At 35.9% G+C, this 22848-nt stretch overlaps 2 long non-coding RNA genes across 2 annotated transcripts; both read left to right on the forward strand.

Annotated features, from left to right (window-relative positions):
• The first annotated feature begins 450 nt into the window (after nucleotides 1-450).
• LOC124455387 lies at nucleotides 451-20568 on the forward strand. Its single transcript, XR_006951824.1, has 3 exons — nucleotides 451-460; nucleotides 18103-18108; nucleotides 20487-20568. It is a non-coding gene; the product is annotated as an uncharacterized LOC124455387 (long non-coding RNA).
• Nucleotides 7360-9572, forward strand: LOC124455386. The gene is made up of 3 exons (XR_006951823.1): nucleotides 7360-7447; nucleotides 7997-8316; nucleotides 9339-9572. It is a non-coding gene; the product is annotated as an uncharacterized LOC124455386 (long non-coding RNA).
• Nucleotides 20569-22848: the final 2280 nt, after the last annotated feature.

Raw genomic sequence — 22848 nt, forward strand, 5'->3', positions numbered from 1 at the left:
TGCCAGGAAATTTTGTAAGAAATTATTTGCTGGGACTATTGTCACTGCTATAGTTTTTAAGGCTGTGCTTTTTCAAAAACAAGAGTAGATTACGTGTTTATTAAAACGAAAACAGATTACATTGTAATCTTTATTCTGTAAAAACACTATCTATTTAGGAATTTGCCAGCAAGCATGGGTGTACGGGACCAAAAATGGGTGTGCTGACACTTTTTGCCCGACGAAAACAAAAACTGACCTCAATGAAATTCATTGATATAAAAAACACTACTTAAAATAACCTTTGAACATGTTGTCGCTTAGCATCATTGGAAACCACAATTTGTCATCGGGCCATATTTCATTGAAAGGAATTTCATCCATGTTAAACCACTTAGGTCTCATTTCTGTTGGAGGAAAATGCATAAAATTAATTTATGAAAAGCTTTATATTTATTCTGAATTAATTTTAAGCAGTGGAGTAGCCAGACTGTTTATTAATCCATTTATTCACTCACAATAGAAACAACAAATAAATTGAATAATGAAAAACAATATGCTGAAATTTACAAAGTTGGACAAAAATTTGCAGGCTGCCAATGCCATTGATTTTAACTTGTTCACCTTCTGATTCTTGCACTTCCCCTTCGTAAAGCCTTGTTGTGAAAACATGGATTTCCAGGATTTGTGGCTGAGGTTTTAGGTCCTTGTGGTTAGATTGCATTCTTCTTTTAATTTTCTAAAAATTACAGAATTGCCATTGTGTAAATTATTTTCAACAGTCCAAGAAGAATAAACATTTGCAAACCTATCTTTTTGCTCCTGCCTCAATTGTTTCTGTGCTATCTACTTTGCAACGAAATCCATTCCATCTTCCAGCACCAAATCCTCGCTTCTTCATTCCCAACAAAACCAATGTTTTAGTAATTTTTGTTTGTCATTTTGTTACAAATTTGTTACAATTTTTTTTAACCACGTGGTAACACGGTGGATGGCATGTAATGGATCACACGTGACACTGAGGTCTGGGATTGTTAAAATTAACCCGTGTGTTTGAGGGAAGAGGGGTACTAGTGAGAGGAGGACACAGGAAGCCAAAACAGAAAGTCATTATGCATGATGCCCTTATGTAACGCAATTACTGAAAAGTTCTGACTGTGCGTTTTTGAGTTCCGGGACAAATCGAAATTGGAAGTTCGGTTTTGTCGAGTTATGAACAGCAAAGGGGTTATTTGGTTTGCCGATACAAACGGTAAGTCGCACACCTTATCCCTGTAGGATAATAAATTGCAAGCTCGATCAGATGATACGGTTATCACAAAAAGAATATCAGCCGTAAAGCCATGTGCATTTGCTGTCGGACGTGATCAGAATGTGTACTTGTACGTAAACAAATGTGATATTCCTGTACGCGTTCAGATTTCGACTTACGAAAATCAACGATGGAATCCCATACACAAATGGTCACAAAAGCGGTATGCTATATTCTGTTTATTAAAGAGTTTGCATTCCTAGTTAACATATTCATCCCACGGATTCACACAAGACAGTATGACACCAGGTATATACAATTATGTTCAAAATTGTATTTAACAATTGGCTGAAATTGTATATAATACTTCAATTAACAATTTTCAAAACATAGTAAAATAACTAAACATAACATTTTAATAAAAACAGTACATGTTGAGGGCAAGCTTGTTCAATAACCACAAATTACTGATAATTTGAGCGTGGAGAAGGATGAGAACATGACTATCAAGACCATGATTATCATGACCATGACTATCATGACCATGATCATCATGACCATGACCATCATGACCATGACTATCATGACCATGACCATCATGACCTTGACCATCACAACCATAACTATCATGACCATGGCCATCATGACCATGACTATCATGACCATGACCAGCATGACCATGACAATCATGACCATGACCATCATGACCATGACAATCATGACCATGACTATCATGACCATGACCATCATGACCATGACCATCATGACCATGACTGTCATGACCATGACCATCATGACCATGACAATCGTGACCATGACTATCATAACCATGACAATCATGACCATGACTATCACAATCATGACAATCATGACCATGACTATCACAACCATGACTATTGTGACCATGACTATCACAACCATGACAATCATGACAATGACAATTATGACCATGACTATCACAACCATGACCATCATGACCATGACTATCATGACCATGACAATCATGGCGATGACCGTCATGACCATGACTATCACAACCATGACAATCATGACCATGACAATCACAGCCATGACTATTATGACCATGACTGTCACAACCATGACCATCATGACCATGACTATCACAACCATGACAATCATAACCATGACTATCACAACCATTACCATCATGACCATGACTATCACAACCATGACATCATGACCATGACAATCACAACCAGGACAATCATGACCAAGTTGTAAATTGTCATGTCAAATTATGTAGTGTGTGACTATGACTTATTATAGATTATAAGATGTAACTGATATTATTAAATTGATGTAAAATAGTATAGTCATGTTAGGAGAACACTTCCTTTCAATGCGTCATTGCGGTAGGATGTAGTTAAAAACGGAATGGCAAAGTTGCAATTTATATGTAAACGCCTAAACCACTTCCGAATAATTATATATAAATATAGCTTGCAAGCGTTGGTTCGGGAGTTCGGAAAATTTGACGTTATTGGTGTATGAAGTGGTCATACAAATTTGATAAATTAGAGTCGTATTGCAGAAGGAAATAAAGTTCGAAAACGCAGTTTAAGGATTGATGGTTGTCCGTAATCTTAACGAGATCAGTTTAATTATTCCGTATCGCGAAGAACCAACGCTTGAACTCCTTAACGTAAAAATCGTGCACAACCACTGTAAATATCCTATCGAAATGTTAAATATTATTTTCAAAATACAGTCCCATCGTTCGAGTGAAGTTGAGAACAGTGAACCAGCACTTCGTACAGATTGTGCGAAACGTGGTACTTCGAGCCGGATCTAGTAGCATTATTCAAGAAGAACACAGAAATAGGATAAAGAGTTGTTAACGATGTCGGAGCTGACAAGAAAGCGACAGTCGAGGAGGGCACAAATCATACGCCACAAAAGTTGTGAACAAGGTGAGAAGTATGGTAAACGATAATGCACCATCAAGGAAAGTCGAACTGGAACAAATGTGGCTTATACTCCTACAGAAATTAGATACAATTTCGAAGTTGGACGATGAGATTCAGAGCTTGTTAAAAAAAGATGAAGATATTTCTGCAGATATTGACGGCTCATCAGAATACAGCTGCGACGCTTTGGGCGCGTTGGCCGAAATCAACGAAGCGCTGAGCACGATAGAGACAAACAAGCGAAATGAGGAACTCGCCAACACATCAGCAAGTACGGTATCCAGTGGAGCACGCTGTAGAGTAAAGCAGCCCAAACTGGAGGTGAAAACGTTCTCGGGCAAGATACAAGAGTGGCGTGAATTCTGGGACTTTTTTGAGAGTTCAATTCACAACAAAGACGGATTGTCTGAGGTCGACAACTTCACCTATCTGAGGGGAATGATGGAGGAGCCGGCCAAGTCAGCAATTTCAGAATTTGCTCTGACTTCGATCAACTATGCAGAATCCCTGAAGGTGTTAGAACGGAGATACGGGAACAAAGTGATGGTGCAAAGGGCACATCTAAATGATATGATGAAGCTAAAGCCCGTGTACAACGAGAATGATACGACAAGGCTGCGCAAGTTCTTTGATGCCACAAACAGTATAAGAGTATATAAAGATAACAGGACGGACAGAACGTATGCAACTTCCTCGTAAGTTTAAAAGATATTTTGTTTGTCTAAATAAGGTCATTTAGCAAAAGATGGTCGTGCACGTACTAAATGTAATGTATGTGGGGAGGGTCATCATGTGTCTATATGTGACAAAGGAAAACAGGACGAAGAGAAGGCTGAAAAACAGAGTGGTAGCGCAGAGAAAACAAAGAAGATAAATGTGAGTAACGTTCATGTGAGTACAAAGACAAGGGTAGCCTTGCAGACTGCGCAAGAAATTCTCGTAGGTCAGAATAGGAAGAGAGTGCAAGTGCTTTTTGACTCGGAAAGTCAGAAGTCTTTCGTGACAAACAGGGCAAAACGAGATGCGAAGCTTAATGTAGCAAGGCAGGAATGGTTAAAGGTCAACACTTTTGGTGGTGGAACAAATGAAGGTAAGATGACAGAGGACGTCAATTGCGAGGTCGCATCAGTTAGGGTGATTGAAAATTCATTTGGAGGCATTAGTAGTTCCACGTATTTGCACAGTAAAAAATTAGCATATTGAGATGGCTAAGGAGCAGTATTCTCATTTGAAAAATTTGTTTTGTCAGATGCAAGTTTGAAGCAGGAAATGTTGGAAGTGGATGTTTTGATAGGAGCAGTTAACCTTTGGGCTTTTCAGAAAGGATAAATAATTAGGTTCAAAAAGGTGAGCCATTTGCGATTGACACTTGTTTAGGATGGGTTGTAAGCGGTCCACTGAAAGGGAGCTCGAAAATCAAAAATGCACATGTTAATTTAGTTTCGCAGACTGCAACGGAGAATACAAACAGCATAAACAGGCAGGTGAACAAGTTGTGGGATTTAGAAACACTTGGGGTCAGGAAACTGACGATGTGCACGAAGAATTATTAAATAAAATTGAGTTTAATGGGCATAAGTACTCTGTTAAATTGCCATGGTCATGAGCATTTACCAAGTAACTATGCCAATAGTTTAGGACGCATGAAAGGGCAAATTAAGCGCTTGTCAATGACTTAGTTTCGGGGCATAAGCGCACACGAAACGATCGATTTATATGAAAAGGCAAAATTTAGAATGTCTCAAGGCGGGTTTAAGTTAAGGAAATGGATGACAAATGACGCAAACATGCGTGCGGATATAGAACAGCGTGAATGCGAGAACAATGTTGTGCAGGCAACAGATCCAGACGATGAAACATTCACACAATGGAGTTCGCGAATCCAAAATAACGATGATTACGCAAAAGTTTTTGGTATAGGCTGGGATTGCGACAATGATCTGTTCATGTTCGACCTACAAAATTTTGTAGTTGACTTGGGTGAAAAGAAGCCAACTAAACGAAACTTGCTGAGTGCATCAGCAAAGATATTTGATCCACTAGGATTAATTAGCTGCGTAATAGTTTTGATGAAAATCTTGTTTCAACATTTGTGCGTAGAAAAGATTGATTGGGATGACGAGATAAGCAGAAAGCACGCCAGTCTACACACTGAATGGATTGAAGATCTAAACCGTGTTAAGACTATTAAGCTAAGTAGATGAATCTATAGTAGTGTGAAGGGCGAAATTCAATCTTGTGAACTTCACGAGTTTGGTGATGCAAGCGAGAAAGCGTATTGCAGGCTAGTATATTTTGTTTGTCATATGAAAGAATGTTATATGCAGTGCGGTGTTTGAAATTAAATTTTCAGATCATTTCAAACACCGCACAGTACATTTTGTTTGTCGCATGAGTGTTGGAGTCTTTGTGAAATTGTTAAAGGCAAAAACTAGAGTTGCGCCGCTGAAGAAGCTTACTATACCGCGCTTAGAACTAATGTCCGCACTGATGTTAGCAAAGTTAATGGAATCTGTGCGGAAAGCTTTAGTAGGCCACCTGCATGAATTGTTTTAATACTGTCATTGAATTTTTCTAAAAATGGAAACTGATTGATGCTTTGCATATCTACGTGTTATGCTTTAGGAGTTATATGAAGGCGAAGTCATAGCTACACAAGCACGTTAAACTGTTGTCTCTAAATGTGTAAAACACTTTTGTTAACTCTTATAATGATTGTTTCTCAATATTTATGCTATTTTATGATGTCAAAGAATGGAACTTAAATAGACATAAAATATAGGCGAAGCGTTTTTATATACAATCGTCTTCTTATTGATTGTTCTTCCTTTGTGTTTTTGATAAACATATAAAGCTAAAACTTAGACGTTTTTAAAACTATTCTGTTTCTTTAAACACAGTTGTTATCTAATTTTATGGCTTCAAAAATAGACCTAACTATTTAATGAAAAAATTACATGCATATATATAAATGAGTAATTATAAAATTGACGGTGACATGGAAGGCGATTTTGAATCCAAGCCAAGTATATGAAAGTACTAGAAATATTAAGGTGGCGAAATTTTTTGCGAGTATAGTAATTTTCAAAACACATTAATCTTGTTTTTCTTCACTTAAGTAACCATAATATAATAATTGAAATCTCTCCACTCCTCCAATTCCTTTGTAAACGCTTTACACTTCTGAATATTTGAATATGTAGTAAGATTATACTTTTGGTTTTTTAGTATGGTGGGAGGATATTATCATATATTACTTGTCTTAATTGCTTCATATAAGATCACGTATTTTCGACTTGGTGTGTATGGTTTTATGTTGTTTGAATGAATCCAAAAGAACACTAGGGATCCAAGGATAGTGCAAAGCTTCTTAGAAAAATGTTCCTAATCATGTCAAATAAAATTAGTTTCAAGAAAGCTTAGTATCCAAGTTTCTAACTGAAAACTTGAAATAAGTGTCGTTCAGGCCTATTAACTTCGTGATACCGGTCACAAGCACTAGATTTGTAGCGTACGGCTATCTGCTTTTGAGAAGTTTTATCTCATTCATATTGAGAAGGAGTAAAAGTTTTCTACGCTATATTATTCCTTGCTATATTTTGATTGCTTTGGACAAAGAAAAGAAAGATCAATTAAGGTGTTACGCAAATTTTTACGTGCATTAAGTTTGGTGAACTTAATATGTTTCTATGGTTTCAATCATAGCAGGTGCATTTTAATTGATTTTCTAGCTAAGTGTGCTTTTTTCGGTACAAATCTTTTATGAAATAACAAGCGTGTTTAAAATACTGTTAAGTTTTCAAAATGCATGAATTTAGCATGAAATACAACTAGTTAAACAGACCGAGTGTCTAATGTACAAAAAAGTCAAACAGAGTTTTAATGGAAAAATGGAAATAAAACATTAGGAAAGTTAAATTATGCTAAAAGCAGCCAATGGCGTAACCAGAATGCAATTTTTACACCTGCTAGATGTACAGTTTCACTGACGAAATGGCATAGCAGTATTAAATTTTCCATGTTAATATTTGCTAAAGCTATATATCAAACGTCATTTTCAATCTAACACTGACATGAAAACCATTAAAAAGATGGCCGCAATACTGTTTCATGCAAGAAATAGAACATCTGTGTAAATAGTAAAAAAAACCAGAATGTTAAATTTATGACGATAAACAAATATGTTAATTGCCGAAACGCTTAATATAATGGTCTGTCGACACTTTTTCTCATATAATTCGCAAGAGAAAGAGAGCACATAGTTTGAAAACGCCTTAAAGTGAAAGTGGTAGGATCATATAATTTTTCTTTGCATATTTTTTGAACTGTAACTGTGATTTAACGCCATGTTTTTCAATTGCTTTTTATCCATGTTTCTTTTTATGCGCGTGTTGATTCATATAAGAAATAAAAAATTCCTTTTTGTGTTTGGAGAAAAGGTTTCGTTACTTCATCATAGCATGCAAAAAATACCAATCAAAAAATAAACGCTCAAATGCAGTTTACCAAGCATCTTGGAAAAATAAAGCAAGTTTTTTTAAATCCGAACATATAGCTTAAATTTAATTTCATATTTATAAAGCCTGACCCCTATTCAAACCCATACCCTAACGGTGCACTTAGCCCTAACACATCTTTCATCATTAAACTTTAAAATTTACTTTGTTAAGCATCTTTTGTTTTACCTCTCGTTGAAGTAGCTTTGAACACCATTTTGTTACTAGTTTTGTTGCTAATTTGCATTTTCCCAACATTTACAGCCATGTGCCCTTTATAGACAAGAAAAAATGGCTACTGACATAACCGTAATAAAGTTCAATATTTTTGATTTTTTTAGGAAAAGTTTGTTTGAAAATGCTCTTTTGGATTAGATTTTTCAATATATGGTGTTTATCTTCAGTCATCTTTATTAAAGGCAATGTACAACTCCAAGCTCGTATTGCGTCACTGCCCTCAAACTATATTTTGAGAAACATCAGCGCCTCAGAGATTAACAAATGTCTGGAGAAGTGTCTACAAGACTGCTCATGTTTATCATTTCAAATTTGTGATTCTACCTGCCAACTTCTTTCCACTACGATAACAGACGAACTAAGTAACAAAGATGAGAAACGACAATGTCAGCATTTCACAATGAACATAGCAAACCAACATGAGGTATTTCAGAAACACTAATGTCGTGCAAATTTTTATTGTATGAATTGTCCGAAACTTTAAAGCTTACAAGCCAGATTATGCTTAATTTTATGTGTCTGATAATCTTTTGATTTCAAAGCACGTAACTCTAAGAATGATAAGAGAAAGTTAGACTCATATTTCTGAGAAATACTAGTAAAAGGTGACGACTGGTGGGGTGGACTATATGTATAATATTGGTGATCCCCATTTTGCAAACGTCACTTCCCGTGAAATTGGCGCGCTTTAATTGGGTCAGAAACATTTTTGCCTTTGTCTATTACTTTTCGTCTGCCTCTGATAGAAAAGTTCAGTGTGATATTTTTCGTAAAGACTTTCTGCTCGAATAATAAGGGCTTAATAATCAGAGCCGACTGCTAATTGAGCTGTTGTGTTTAAGTTTCATTCTGCTTAAATCAATTATGATTAAATGTAACACTCACATAGATTTATAATATTTTCAATGCTGTTGCCGTTCTTCAATGAGATAATCTCATTTTTAAGGCATTTAAAGATCATTTCCAACTTAACGCGTATAAGAATATAAAAATCATAGATAAAATACCAAATAACGTTGACAGATCAAAAAGAGAATTAAAAAAATAGCTGGAAGCCAAGTTTGATGTGTCATTTGGTAATAATTAAATCATTCCACAAACATATAACATCAGTTATGCAGCTATCTCTATTACGTAGCTATATGAATAATTAGAGGGTGAATACTCTCAATCATGAATTCATATTATGCCATACAATGATCCTTTTAAATCAATTGTTTTATTATGGGACAAGTACTTAAACGCATGAGCACAAACATCCCATCCCAACACCCATAAGATCGTGCTGCATAGCTAAACCATAGTTCAAATAAAAGTTCCATAGTTTTTTTCTAATACAAATAATTTAAAATAAAAAGAAAACAATTATTATTGTTCTATCCTGTTTAATAAAAAACAACTTTAAGTTTTTTGTGTTACTAAAATTGATTTTTTTTATTTTAAAAGTGTCGATCAAACTACTATCAACAAAGCTGCTTTGTTGTAATAGATTGCTGTCTTACTTCAACTTACTGCTATAACGATGGAAAATGTCGTAAATCAAAGTCACCCCTAAGTAAGACACGTGCTTCATGTGAGTGTAAAGAGGGATTTGTTGGTGAACGTTGTGAAAAGAAAGCAAAGTCTTGTCAAAGTTATCGTGATCTTTCTGATGGCTGGTACAAAATATTTACAAATGATGACAACAAGTGAAAGTTTACTGTCAGTTTGGACCAGTCAACATTTGGACATTGGTTATGTCTTATAGTTTAAAATTCAACGAACACTACAAAAATAAGGCATATTATGAAAACTCTCCTCGAAATGAAATGAATGAAACATGGGAAGATCACAGACTTTCTTTTAATGCAATGAAAAGTATAAAAGAAGATGGAAACACACTATGGCGCATCACGTGTTCATATGGTGACAATGGCTGGAATGAAACAGATATTGTTATTGCAACCCATGAAAATGCATCAGTTTTAAAAAAATTCGATACATTTCCAGTTTGTTTAAATGTCAGTTTTATTAATATCAGAGGGCATAGGTGTAAAGATTGCCAAATTCCTTTTTGGCAAAATGACGAACATATTTTTCACACAGACAATACCCATAGTTCATCTCAATGCAATCTGAAGGGTTTTGAATCATCTGTATGTAATGATCAAGCTAAAGGAGGAGAAGATAATTTTGGATTTTATGATTGTTATGACAAAAAACATCGTTGTGCATCATCAGATAATGCCACAACACAATTATGGTTTGGTCAACGAATGAAATTCAATTGATAAGTACAAATGATGACTTTTAGTTCAAGAAATTACAAAAAAGAAACCGACCGTTGTTGACGTATAAACGTCAAGCAATTGCAGCTACTTAGTAGGAAGTCTTCATTATAAATAATTACTTAATCATATTTTATAGGAAGAAAGACGTTTAATTATTGCTTGTGTAAGTTTAATTTAGACATATATATTTATTATGATGGTAAAATTGCTGAACCTGCTAAAAAAATATAAAGTTGAATATTTCGCCTCTGAACAAATACTATAATTTTATCAGAGCATTTTGAAGCAAATTCTCTTTAATTTGAAAGTTTTTCGTATACACGTGCATATAAGCTGTTACAACCCAAAGTTTAGGACATAAAAATGGAGATATTTAGAAAAATTTTACATCCAAAGTACATTGTTTAATTAAATAATGTAGTTTATTTAATACAATGAAGTTATAAAAATCAGTAGCGAAGCCAATCCGACCTTTTATACCACCCCAAAACAAACTTTCAGCAAATTAATTCCATTTTTTGTTCTTACATTGATTGAACAGTAAAGGTTTTGCAATATACGAGTGAAAGACAGTCTTGTTTTTGCTACTGATAACGATGCAGGTGGCGTGATTAGGCAATCAAGAATAAAATAATCTTTTTAATTGTTTCCTAAAAATTGCAGCTCATTGAGTATTGCGAAAGTTGATCTTTGTGCCTTTGTGATACAACTAAAATCAAAATATCGATGATATTTCTTGCTTTCGTATAGGAATTTAAAAATATATATTGCATCATGCAATATGTTGTGGCGTACGTCGCTTTGTCTTCTGTGCGAAGGACAGAGTTAACAGATTAATTATAATCTCCAAAATAAAAAAGGACCATTATTAACTCGGTTTAGAAGTAACTGGAGCTTGAGCCTTGAGGCCGTGTTTTAAATTAATATAATATTGGATACGTTATTTTGAATGCCCTTGTTTAACATGAACGTAAACGATATAATTTGATCCAGTTGAGTAGTAATGATGTATTAATAAATACCATTTATGATGCTTAAAACACGGTGCAGTCCTGTAACTAGTCGATAAATAACCAGTAAATAGTCGAAACAAGGTGCTATCCAGTAACTGCTATAGTGGCGAGAAACTCGTCCATACGTAGTCTTAAAGAGAATTGACTCGTCTCCAATCCCTGTGGGCTTGGTAGATCAGGTAGAACGGCGGACTAGTACCCGATTGTGCGAGTTCAAATCTCGTCCAAGTCACATGCTTTTCATGTGCATATAAAACCGTGTTAGGATTTATATTATGTATAATGCTCAATAAAACGACAGAAAAACTTTATCCTGTATGCACCGAATGATGTAGAGACATAAATAACATAATCGAAAATCCTTAGGGACCTAATTGTATTAACCTGGGTGAATTGAAATGCAACGTTTCCGTTGGAGCGTAAAGGTTCCACCGGCTCCACCGGCTCCAGGACCCCCCTTCTCTATACTACTGACGGGCGGACTTAACGCAAAACTATACGTCTATATCAATTGATCGAGACGTGTTAACAACTTTAATTCGTCTGTCAAGACAATTAGACGCCATAGTAGTATGGGCGGTTAATTCGTCTTGTGTCTGTCTTTGTCCTTCCGACGATCTAAGAGACATAAAAACGGCCAATAATATACTTATAACTAGCGTCACTAAGGACTGCATACCTTCACCGCACGCTCAATGTCAAGAACTACGGCAAGAAAACTTTTGTTTCTGATAAAAACAAGCAACAGTGATACGAAATCTGTCCAGCTTGGTTAATGTTTGTTTTCTATAAGTTCTTTTGAAGAAAATTTTCTCTTTATAAGTAAAAATCGGCTTCAGTGAAATTTCGTATAAAAAAACTTTCCTTTTCTATTGAGCATGTTGTTTTAAGTCGTAAGCCCATATTTAATCGTTGTTATGCGTTTCTAGTATTTCGTTTTAGGCAAGAGAAGCTGTTCAAAAAGAACATGGTGGTGCTGCATTTACAGGATTATTTCTTGCATAAGCCAAGATAAAGCTGGTATAAACCACTAGGTCAAGGTATATATATTTCAAAATAAAAATAAAAGCGTTTGTAATAATACATAATATATTATTGTTGTTTAGCGCAATGATTTACAATAACTAAATGAAAATACTTATTAAGGTAAATTATATTGGAGATGATTAAAACATTACTGTACGAGTGTTTGAGTCACTGTCGGTCAAGAGACCAACAGAAATTACAGTGATGGAGAAATAGTAGAGGAAGGCTCATGTAGGATTGTAGCTAGTTGGTTAAGTTGAAATCTACAAAATATAATGGTTTAGAAAAACAGTATTTTGCAATACAATTCAAGGCAAATTACTATTTCTTATGCTGTTCTTGTTGTACGGGATGCCCTTTTAATCGATATTTTACGTTCGAAGCAAATCTTGTAATTATTCAAACAACACAACTTAGAAGGCGCTAGAACCTCGCCACAATACAGTGCTTCTGGTAACCAGTCCCGATATACTATGTCTGATATATGTCGTTTTCTCCTCCTTATAATGAACAAAACAAGTTTATAATTTGAACAACTTAATAATAGTTTTCATAAAAAAATGGTTATCACATGCAAAATATTACTTAGTAATAATAGTCGGGTGCCTTTAGTGAGCTACCATGAATCAGGCAATCTATCCAAGCAAATGATGTGATGTGTATTGGAGGAAAGCGATCTTTTATCAATCATACTCTTTAGCAGGGCTGGAAAAGCACCAGCCTGCATGCAGCGTATGATTGATAGAAAATTTCAGGCGACGCGACAATCGATTATGTTTTTTCATAATAGATCATTGCCATAAAAATGAAAAGTTGAATTTAATGATACGATAAAAAGTATCAAAATCAATAAAAATGTGCATTCAAAATCCAAATACAAATTTCAAGCGCACTATTTAGGAATTGCATTCGTACAAATCTACTAAGATGTGAAATGCCGAGAATTGCCGCTTCCTTTAATTGCCAGGGCCTTTCTCAGATCAGCCTGACTTACATGTTGTTGACGAATCCAACATGTTGCCTAGAATGGCCAAACCTGTGATCTGTCCGATTATAATCGACGATTGATCAGTTGAGGCGATTTCAATGATCGGTTGTACAATCTCAAACAATTCCCACCATTATACGGTGCTGCCAGGAAATTTTGTATGAAATTACTTGCTGGGAATACTGTCACTGCTATCGTTTTTTTAAGGCTGCGCTTTTTATTCAAAAACAAGAGTAGATTACGTGTTTATTAAAACGAAAAACAGATTACCTTGTAATCTGTATTCTGTAAAAACACCATCTATTTAGGATTAGATTACGTGTTTATTAAAACGAAAGTCAGATTACATTGTAATCTGTATTCTTTAAAAACACCATCTATTTAGGATTAGATTACGTGTTTATTAAAACGAAAAACAGATTACATTGTAATCCGTATTCTGTAAAAACACCATCTATTTAGGATTAGATTACGTGTTTGTTAAAACGAAAATCAGATTACCTTGTAATCTGTATTCTGTAAAAACACCATCTATTTAGGATTAGATTACGTGTTTATTAAAACGAAAGTCAGATTACATTGTAATCTGTATTCTTTAAAAACACCATCTATTTAGGATTAGATTACGTGTTTATTAAAACGAAAAACAGATTACATTGTAATCTGTATTCTGCAAAAAACACCATCTATTTAGGATTAGATTACGTGTTTGTTAAAACGAAAAACAGATTACAATGTATTCTGTAAAAACACCATCTATTTAGGATTAGATTACGTGTTTATTAAAACGAAAGTCAGATTACATTGTAATCTGTATTCTGTAAAAAACACCATCTATTTAGGAATTTGCAAGCAAGCATGGGTGTACGAGACCAAAAAAAAATGGGTGTGCTGACACTTTTTTGCCCGACGAGAACAAAAACTGACCTCAATGAAATTCATTGATATAAAAAACACTACTTAAAATAACCTTTGAACAAGTTGTCGCTTAGCATCATTTGGAAACCACAATTTGTCATCGGGTCACATTTCATTGAAAGAAATTTCATCCATGTTAAACCACTTAGGTCTCATTTCTGTTGGAGGAAAAATGCTCCATATTAATTTATGAAAAAGCTTTATATTTATTCTGAATTAATTTTAAGCAGTGACGTAGCCAGACTGTTTATTAATCCATTTGTTCACTCACAATAGAAACAATAGTAAATTGAATAATAAAAAACAATAATGTGCTGAAATTTACAAAGTTGGACAAAAATTTGTAGGCTGCCAATGCCATTGATTTTAACTTGTTCACCTTCTGATTCTTGCACTTCCCTTTGTAAAGCCTTGTTGTGAAAATATGGATTTCCAGGATTTGTGGCTCATGTTTTAGGTCCTTGTGGTTAGATTGCATTCTTCTTTTAATTTTCTAAAAATTACAGAATTGCCATTGTGTAAATTATTTTCAACAGCCCAAGAAGAATAAACATTTGCAAACCTATCTTTTCGCTCCTTCCTCAATTGTTTCTGTGCTATCTACTTTGCCACCAAATCCATTCCATTATCCAGCACCAAATCTTCGCTTCTTCATTCCCAACAACATCAATGTTTTAGTAATTTGTTGTTTGTCATTTTGTTACAAATTTGTTACAATTCATTTAACCACGTGGTAACACGGTGGATGGCATGTAATGGACCACACGTGACACTGAGGTCTGGGATTGTTAAAATTAACCCGTGTGTTTGAGGGAAGAGGAGGGGGGGGGGGTTACTAGTGAGAGGACGCACAGGATGTCAAAAACAGAAAGTCATTATGCATGATGCCCTTATTTAACGGATTACTGAAAAGTTCTGAATGTGCGTTTCCGCGTTCCGAGACAAATCTAAATTGGAAGCTCGAATTTGTCGAGTTATGAACAGCAAAGGGGTTATTTGGTTTGCCGATGCGAACGGTATATCGTACACCTTATCCCTGGAGGATAATAAATTGCAAGCTCGATCAGATGATACGGTTATCATAAAAAGAATATCAGCCGTAAAGCCATGTGCATTTGCTGTCGGACGTGATCAGAATGTTTACTTGTACGTAAACAAATGTGATATTCCTATACGCGTTCAGATTTCGACTTACGAAAATCAACGATGGAATCCCATACAAAAATGGTCACAAAAAGCAGTATGCTGTATTCTATTTATTAAAGAGTTTGCATTCCGAGTTAACATATTCATCACACGGATTCACACCAAGACAGCATGACACCAGGTATATACAATTATGTTCAAAACTGTATTTAACAATACACGTTTGGCAGAAATTGTATATAATACTTCAATTAACAAATTTCAAAACTTAGTAAAATAACTAAACATAACATTTTAATAAAAACAGTACATGTTGAGGTAAGCTTGCATTTGTTCAATAACCACAAATTACTGATAATTTGAACGTGGAGAAGGATGAGGAAGAAGAACATGACTATCAAGACCACGATTATCATGACCATGATTATCATGACTATGACTATTACAACCATGACAATCATGACCATGACCATCATGACCATGACAATCATGACCATGACCATCATGACCATGACTATCATGACAATGACCATCATGACCATGAACATCATGACCATGACTATCACAACCATGACAATCATGACAAAGACAGTCATGACCATGATGATCATGACCATGACTATCATGATTATGACTACCATGACCATGACCATCGTGACCATAACTATCACAACCATGAATATCACAACCATTACCATCATGACCATGAAAATCATGACCATGACCATCATGACCATGACTATCATGACCATGAAATCATGACAATGACTATCACAACCATGACCATCATGACCATGACTATCATGACCATGACCATCATGACCATGACTATCACAACCATGAATATCACAACCATGACCATCATGACCATGACTACCATGACCATGACCATCATGACCATGACTATCACAACCATGAATATCACAACCATGACAATCATGACCATGACAATCACAACCATGACAATCATGACTATGACTATCACAACCATGACCATCATGACCATGACTATCACAACCATGACATCATGACCATGACAATCACAACCATGACAATCCTGACCAAGTTGTAAATTGTCATGTCAAATTATGTGACTGTGTCTTATTATAGATTATAAGATGTAACTGATATTATTAAATTGATGTAAAATAGTAAAGTCATGTTAAGAGAACACTTCCTCATCGCAATGCGTCATTGCGGTAGGATGTAGGTAGAAACGGAATGGCAAAGTTGCAATTTATATGTAAACGCCTAAAACCACTTCCGAAGAATTATATATAAATATAGCTTGCAAGCGTTGGTTCGGGAGTTCGGAAAATTTGACGTTATTGGTGTATGAAGTGGTCATACAAATTTGATAAATTAGAGTCGTATTGCAGAAGGAAATAAAGTTCGAAAACGCAGTTTAAGGATGGATGGTTGTCCGTAATCTTAACGAGATCAGTTTAATTATTCCGTATCGTGAAGAACCAACGCTTGGAACTCCTTAACGTAAAAATCGTGCACAACCACTGTAAATATCCTATCGAAGTGTTAAATATTATTTTCAAAATACAGTCCCATCGTTCGAGTGAAGTTGAAAACAGAGAACCAGCACTTCGTACAGATTGTGCGAAACGTGGTCCTTCGAGCCGGATCTAGTAGCAGTATTCAAGAAGAACACAGAAATAGGATAAAGGGTTGTTAACGATGTCGGAGCTGACAAGAAAGCGACAGTCGAGGAGTGGGCACAAATCATACGCCACAAAAGTTGTGAACAAGGTGAGAAGTATGGTAAACGATAATGCATAATCAAGGAAAGTCGAACTGGAACAAATGTGGCTTATATTTTTATTAAGAAATTAGATACAATTTCGAAGTTGGACGATGAGATTCAGAGCTTGTTAAAAAAAGATGAAGATATTTCTGCAGATATTGACGGCTCATCAGAATACAGCTGCGACGTTTTGGGCGCGTTGGCCGAAATCAACGAAGCGCTGAGCACGATAGAGGCAAACAAGCGAAATGAGGAACTCGCCAACACATCAGCAAGTACGGTATCCAGTGGAGCACGCTGTAGAGTAAAGCTCCCCAAACTGGAGTGGAAACGTTCTCGGGCAAGATAAAAGATTGGCGTGAATTCTGGGACTCTTTTGAAAGTTCAATTCACAACAAAGACGGCTGCTCGAGTTACGTAGCGATAAAACTTGAACTTTAAGAGCCGCCATTAAAATGCGCCATATTTGAATTTTCAAGGAAGGTCCTTGTGACGTCATAGTCTTAACTCGCGGCTGTTTGCAATATAACATTATATACAAATAGAGATTTAAAAGGTTGTATAACTCAATTTTTTTAACATGCCTTCAACACGCTGTGTCGTGCAAGATGGCAGTAATAAGTCTGATAGAAGTACAGGCATTTCATTACATAAAAGCCAAAACGACGAGTCTTTGAGAAGAATTTGGGTTAAATTTGTTCAGACGAAGCGCGCAAACTTTAATCCGAGTTCGCGCGAAATACAATTTATGATATGTTCGAATCACTTCTCGGATGATTGATTTGAGCGTTTATTCCATTTGGGTGGTATGACTAGACGGCCCAGACCTTTGGTCTTTAAACCTAACGAAGCTGCTTGAAGAACAAATTCGTCCAGGCAAACTTCGTTAAAGCCAGGGTGATCCAAAATGCATTTCCTTTCATCGATTTCGAACTGATATATTTTACCACGGCATTGCTCTATTTCCATGCAGCATCGGCACTCTTGAGGGTTGACAACAAGATCCAACGAACAATGGCCACATTCACACCTTTAATATTGGCCAAATTGTATGTTTCCATAAAGTTATCATAGCTAACGGCAGACGATTCAGATCAAAGTAACACACTAAGAATGACATCTTACCATGAAGTAACATCAGCACGGGCATCAAAACGATCTTGCAGCATGTCTTCAACCCGCCGTTCTTCTGCGACTGTAGCTTCGTACTCAGCAATTTCATCGGGCGAAGCAAGCGGTTCAATATTATCGACAAATGGCAAAATTTCCGAATTAGATTCGTTCGAATTTGCCGTCACAAATTCCGATGAAGAAATCGATGCGTTTGTCTCGATCGAAGACTCAGAGAGCGAGTTAGATCTCGATGAATTTGACATTTTTTTGCTCTATTTATGTATTACTTTGTATACTTTCCAATGTGCGCTTCTTGCCGTGTTAAGACTATGACGTCACAGACCTTTGCTGATTGCAAATATTCAAAATGGCCGATTTTAATGGCGGACATGAAAATAATACATTTCAAATGTTCATAACTCCCTCGTTATATTATTATTTTTGCTTACATTTTACGAAAGCAATAATTGATATGTGTTTAAACTATTGAATGCTAAAATCGATGATTTTTTAACGTTAAGTTTTCGTCATAGAACCACTTTAAGGAAATGGATGACAAATGACGCAAACGTGCGAGCGCATATAGAACAGCGTGAATGCGAGAACAATGTCGTGCAGGCAACAGATCCAGACGATGAAACATTCACACAATGGAGTTTGGGAATCCAAAATAACGATGATTACGCAAAAGTTTTAGGTATAGGCTGGGATTGCGACAATGATCTGTTCATGTTCGACCTACAAAAGTTTGTAGTAGACTTGGGTGACAAGAAGCTAACGAAACGAAACCTGCTGAGTGCACTTGCAAAGATATTTGATCCGCTAGGATTAATTAGCTGCGTAATAGTTTTGATGAAAATCTTGTTCCAGCAGTTGTGCATAGAAAAGAGTGATTGGGATGACGAGATAAGCAGAAAGCACGCCAGTCTATACACTGAATGGATTGAAGATCTAATCCGTGTTAAGACTATTAAGCTAAGTAGATGCATCTATAGTGGTGTGAAGGGAGAAATTCAATCTTCTGAACTTCACGGGTTTGGTGATGCAAGCGAGAAAGCGTATTTCGCGCTAGTATATTTTGTTTGTCGCACGAGTGTTGGAGTCTTTGTGAAATTGTTAACAGCAAAAACTAGAGTTGCGCCGCTGAAGAAGCTTACTATACCGCGCTTAGAACTAATGTCCGCGCTGTTGTTAGCAAAGTTAATGGAATCTGTGCGGAAAGCTTTAGTAGGCCAAGTAGGGAAAATAGAAGCAAGGTACTGGTTAGATAGTATTACAGCATTATATTGGATTCAGAATCGCGGTGAGTGGAAACAGTTTGTTAGACATAGAGTAAATGAAATCTTAGCAATAACACAGAAGGAGAAGTGGGAACATTGTCCACGAATGGAAAATCCCGCTGATTTAGGAAGCAGGGGAATGTTTGCGTCGAGGATAGGAGAGCAATCACTTTGGTGGACAGGACCAAGGTTGCTGAGTAGCGTACAGTAGTGTTGAGAAGTTATTTCGGGTAACGGCATGGGTCACACGATTTGTCAGGAATTTGATCGCTAGGATCAAAGGGAAACATGAAGATTTAACCTTCCCAGAATTAGGGAGTCAGGAGATAAGTAAAGCAGGAAAACTTTGGTTGAAGGCTTCACAACAAAGGCTAAAGAAGGAGGATAACTTTAAGCAGTTAGAGGTACAACTCAAGGTAGTAGAAGATGAGGGGTTACCAAAATGTCAGGGTAGGCTAGCAGAATCAGACTTGGAAGAGGAAACGAAGTTTCCAATCTTATTACCAAAGGAAGGTAGATTGACGGAATTAATAGTTGAGCATTGCCACAAAAAAGTACATCATAGCGGAGTTAGAGCAACTTTAGCAGAAATAACAAAGCAAACTTTCTAGCATTTAGAGTAGAGCAAGCGGAACCATTTTTGAAGACAGGGGTAGATTTTGTTGGACCACTATATGTGAAGAATACATCAGGGGGGACAGACAAAGTATACATCGCATTGTTTTCCTGTTGCGTAACTAGAGCCTTACATTTCGACCTAGCTAAAGATTTGTCTGCGGATGAATTCATGAGATGTCTTAGACGATTTTCAGCTAGAAGGGGCACCCCATCATTAATGGTATCAGACAATGCAAAAACAATCAAAGCAACAGTCAAGACTTTAGAAAACCTGTATAATAATGCAAGTGTGCAAGGGTATTTGGGAAACAATAGGATAGAGTGGAAACTCAATCTAGATAGAGCTCCCTGGTGGGGTGGATTTTTTGAAAGGATGGTTAGGTCAGTGAAGAGGTGCTTGAAGAAGGTATTAGGAAATGCTAGGTTGAAATTTGACGAACTATTAACAGTGATTGTAGAAGTTGAGGCAACATTAAATTCTAGGCCATTGACTTACACGTACGACGAGATGGGTAGTGAACAACTAACTCCGTCGCATTTGGTGACGGAGAGAAAGTTGTTGTCCATGCCAGAGGAAGTGTCTGGTGAAGAGAAGTCTGATGAGGGCTTCTGTAAAAAACGGTATCGGTATTTCAGTAAGAAAAAAATGCATTTCTGAAAAAGGGGCGTAAAGAGTATTTGGTTGGTTTAAGGGAGTTTCATAAGCAGGAAAAGGACAATGCTATTAGGGTCGTAGAGAAGGGAGATGTCGTGACTGTTTATGAGGATAATGTCAAATGAGGAAATTGGAAGACAGATGTAATAGACGAATTGTTTTTAGGGAGAGATGGAGTGGTAAGAGGCGCTAAGGTCAGGCTAGTTAAGAACGGTAAAGTCATTCACCTCAATCGTCCCGTCCAAAAGCTCTTTCCCACCTAGTTAAAGCACGACTAAAGGGAATGTGAGCGAAAAGAAAATGAAAAAAAGCTAAGAGGAAGTGAGGCAAAACATGAGGGTAGACGCAAGAGAGCCGCTGCTCTTGATTCTGTATGGAAGACGCGGAGTATGCTTGATTAGTGGGACTAATCAAAGTGGGGAGTGTGTTGTAAATTGTCATGTCAAATTATGTAGCGTGTTACTGTGTCTTATTATAGATCTTCTTTCTTATTCGCCTTTGGTGAAAATGACAGCACTAATTTTTATTAAGTATGTGTGATGACGACAACGAGTGTGAGTCTTTAAGTAACACCTGCATGAATTGTTTTATTACTTTCTTTGAATTTTTCTAAAAATGGGAACTGATTGATGCTTTGCATATCTACGTGTTATGCTTTAGGGAGTTATATGAAGGCGAAGTCATAGCTATACAAGCACGTTTAACTGTTGTCTCTAAATGTGTAAAACACTTTTGTTAACTCCAATAATGATTGTTTCTCAATATTTATGCTATTTCATGATGTCAAATAATGGAACTTAAATAGACATAAAATATAGGCCAAGTGTTTTTATATACAATCGTCTTCTTATTCATTGTTCTTCCTTTGTGTTTTTGATAAACATATAAAGCTAAAACTTAGACGTTTTTAAAACTATTCTGTTTCTTTAAACACAGTTGTTACCTAATTTTATGGCTTCAAAAATAGACCTAACTACTTAATGAAAAAATTACATGCATATATATAAATGAGCAATGCAAGTTTTACAGCTGCCAGATGTACAGTTTACTGACGAAATTGCATAGCAGCATTAAATTTTCGAGGTTAATATTTGCTAAAGCTATAAATCAAACGTCATATTCAATCTAACACTGACATGAAAACCATTAAAAAGATGGCCGCAATACTGTTTCATGCAAGAAATAGAACATCTGTGTAAATAGTAAAAAAACAGAATGTTTAATTTATGACGATAAACAAATATCTTAGTTACCGAAACGTTTAATATAATGGTCTGTCAACACTTTTTCTGTTATAATTCGCAAGAGAAAGAGAGCACATAGTGTGAAAGCGCCTTAAAGTGAAAGAGGTAGGATCATATAATTTTTCTTTTTTTGAACTGTAACTGTGCATATTTTTTGAACTGTAACTGTGATTAAACGCCATGTTTTTCAATTGCTTTTTATCCATGTTTATTTTCATGCGCGTGTTGATTCATATAAGAAATAAGAAATTTCTTTTGTGTTTGGAGAAAAGGTTTCGTTTCTTCATCATAGCATGCAAAAAATACCAATCAAAAAACAAACGCTCAAATGCAGTTTACCAAGCATCTTGGAAAAATAAAGCAAGTTTTTTTAAATCCGAACATATAGCTTAAATTTAATTTCATATTTATAAAGCCTGACCCCTATTCAAACCCATACCCTAACGGTGCACTTAGCCCTAACACATCTTCCATCATTAAACTTTAAAATTTACTTCTGTTAAGCATCTTTTGTTTTACCTCTCGTTGAAGTAGCTTTGAACACCATTTTGTTACTAGTTTTGTTGCTAATTTGCATTTTCCCAACATTTACAGCCATGTGCCCTTTATAGACAAGAAAAAATGGCTACTGACATAACCGTAAATTAGTTCAATATTTTTGATTTTTTTAGGAAAAGTTCGTTTGAAAATGCTCTTTTGGATTAGATTCTTCAATATATGGTGTTTATCTTCACTCATCTTTGTTAAAGGCAATGTACAACTCCAAGCTCGTATTGCGTCACTGCCCTCAAACTACATTTTGAGAAACATCAGCAACTCAGAGATTAACAAATGTCTGGAGAAATGTCTACAAGACTGCTCATGTTTATCATTTCAAATTTGTGATTCTACCTGCCAACTTCTTTCCGCCACGATAACAAACGAACTAA

The sequence above is a fragment of the Xenia sp. Carnegie-2017 genome, unplaced genomic scaffold, assembly GCF_021976095.1.
Source record: "Xenia sp. Carnegie-2017 unplaced genomic scaffold, XeniaSp_v1 HiC_scaffold_39, whole genome shotgun sequence".
NCBI lineage: Eukaryota > Metazoa > Cnidaria > Anthozoa > Malacalcyonacea > Xeniidae > Xenia > Xenia sp. Carnegie-2017.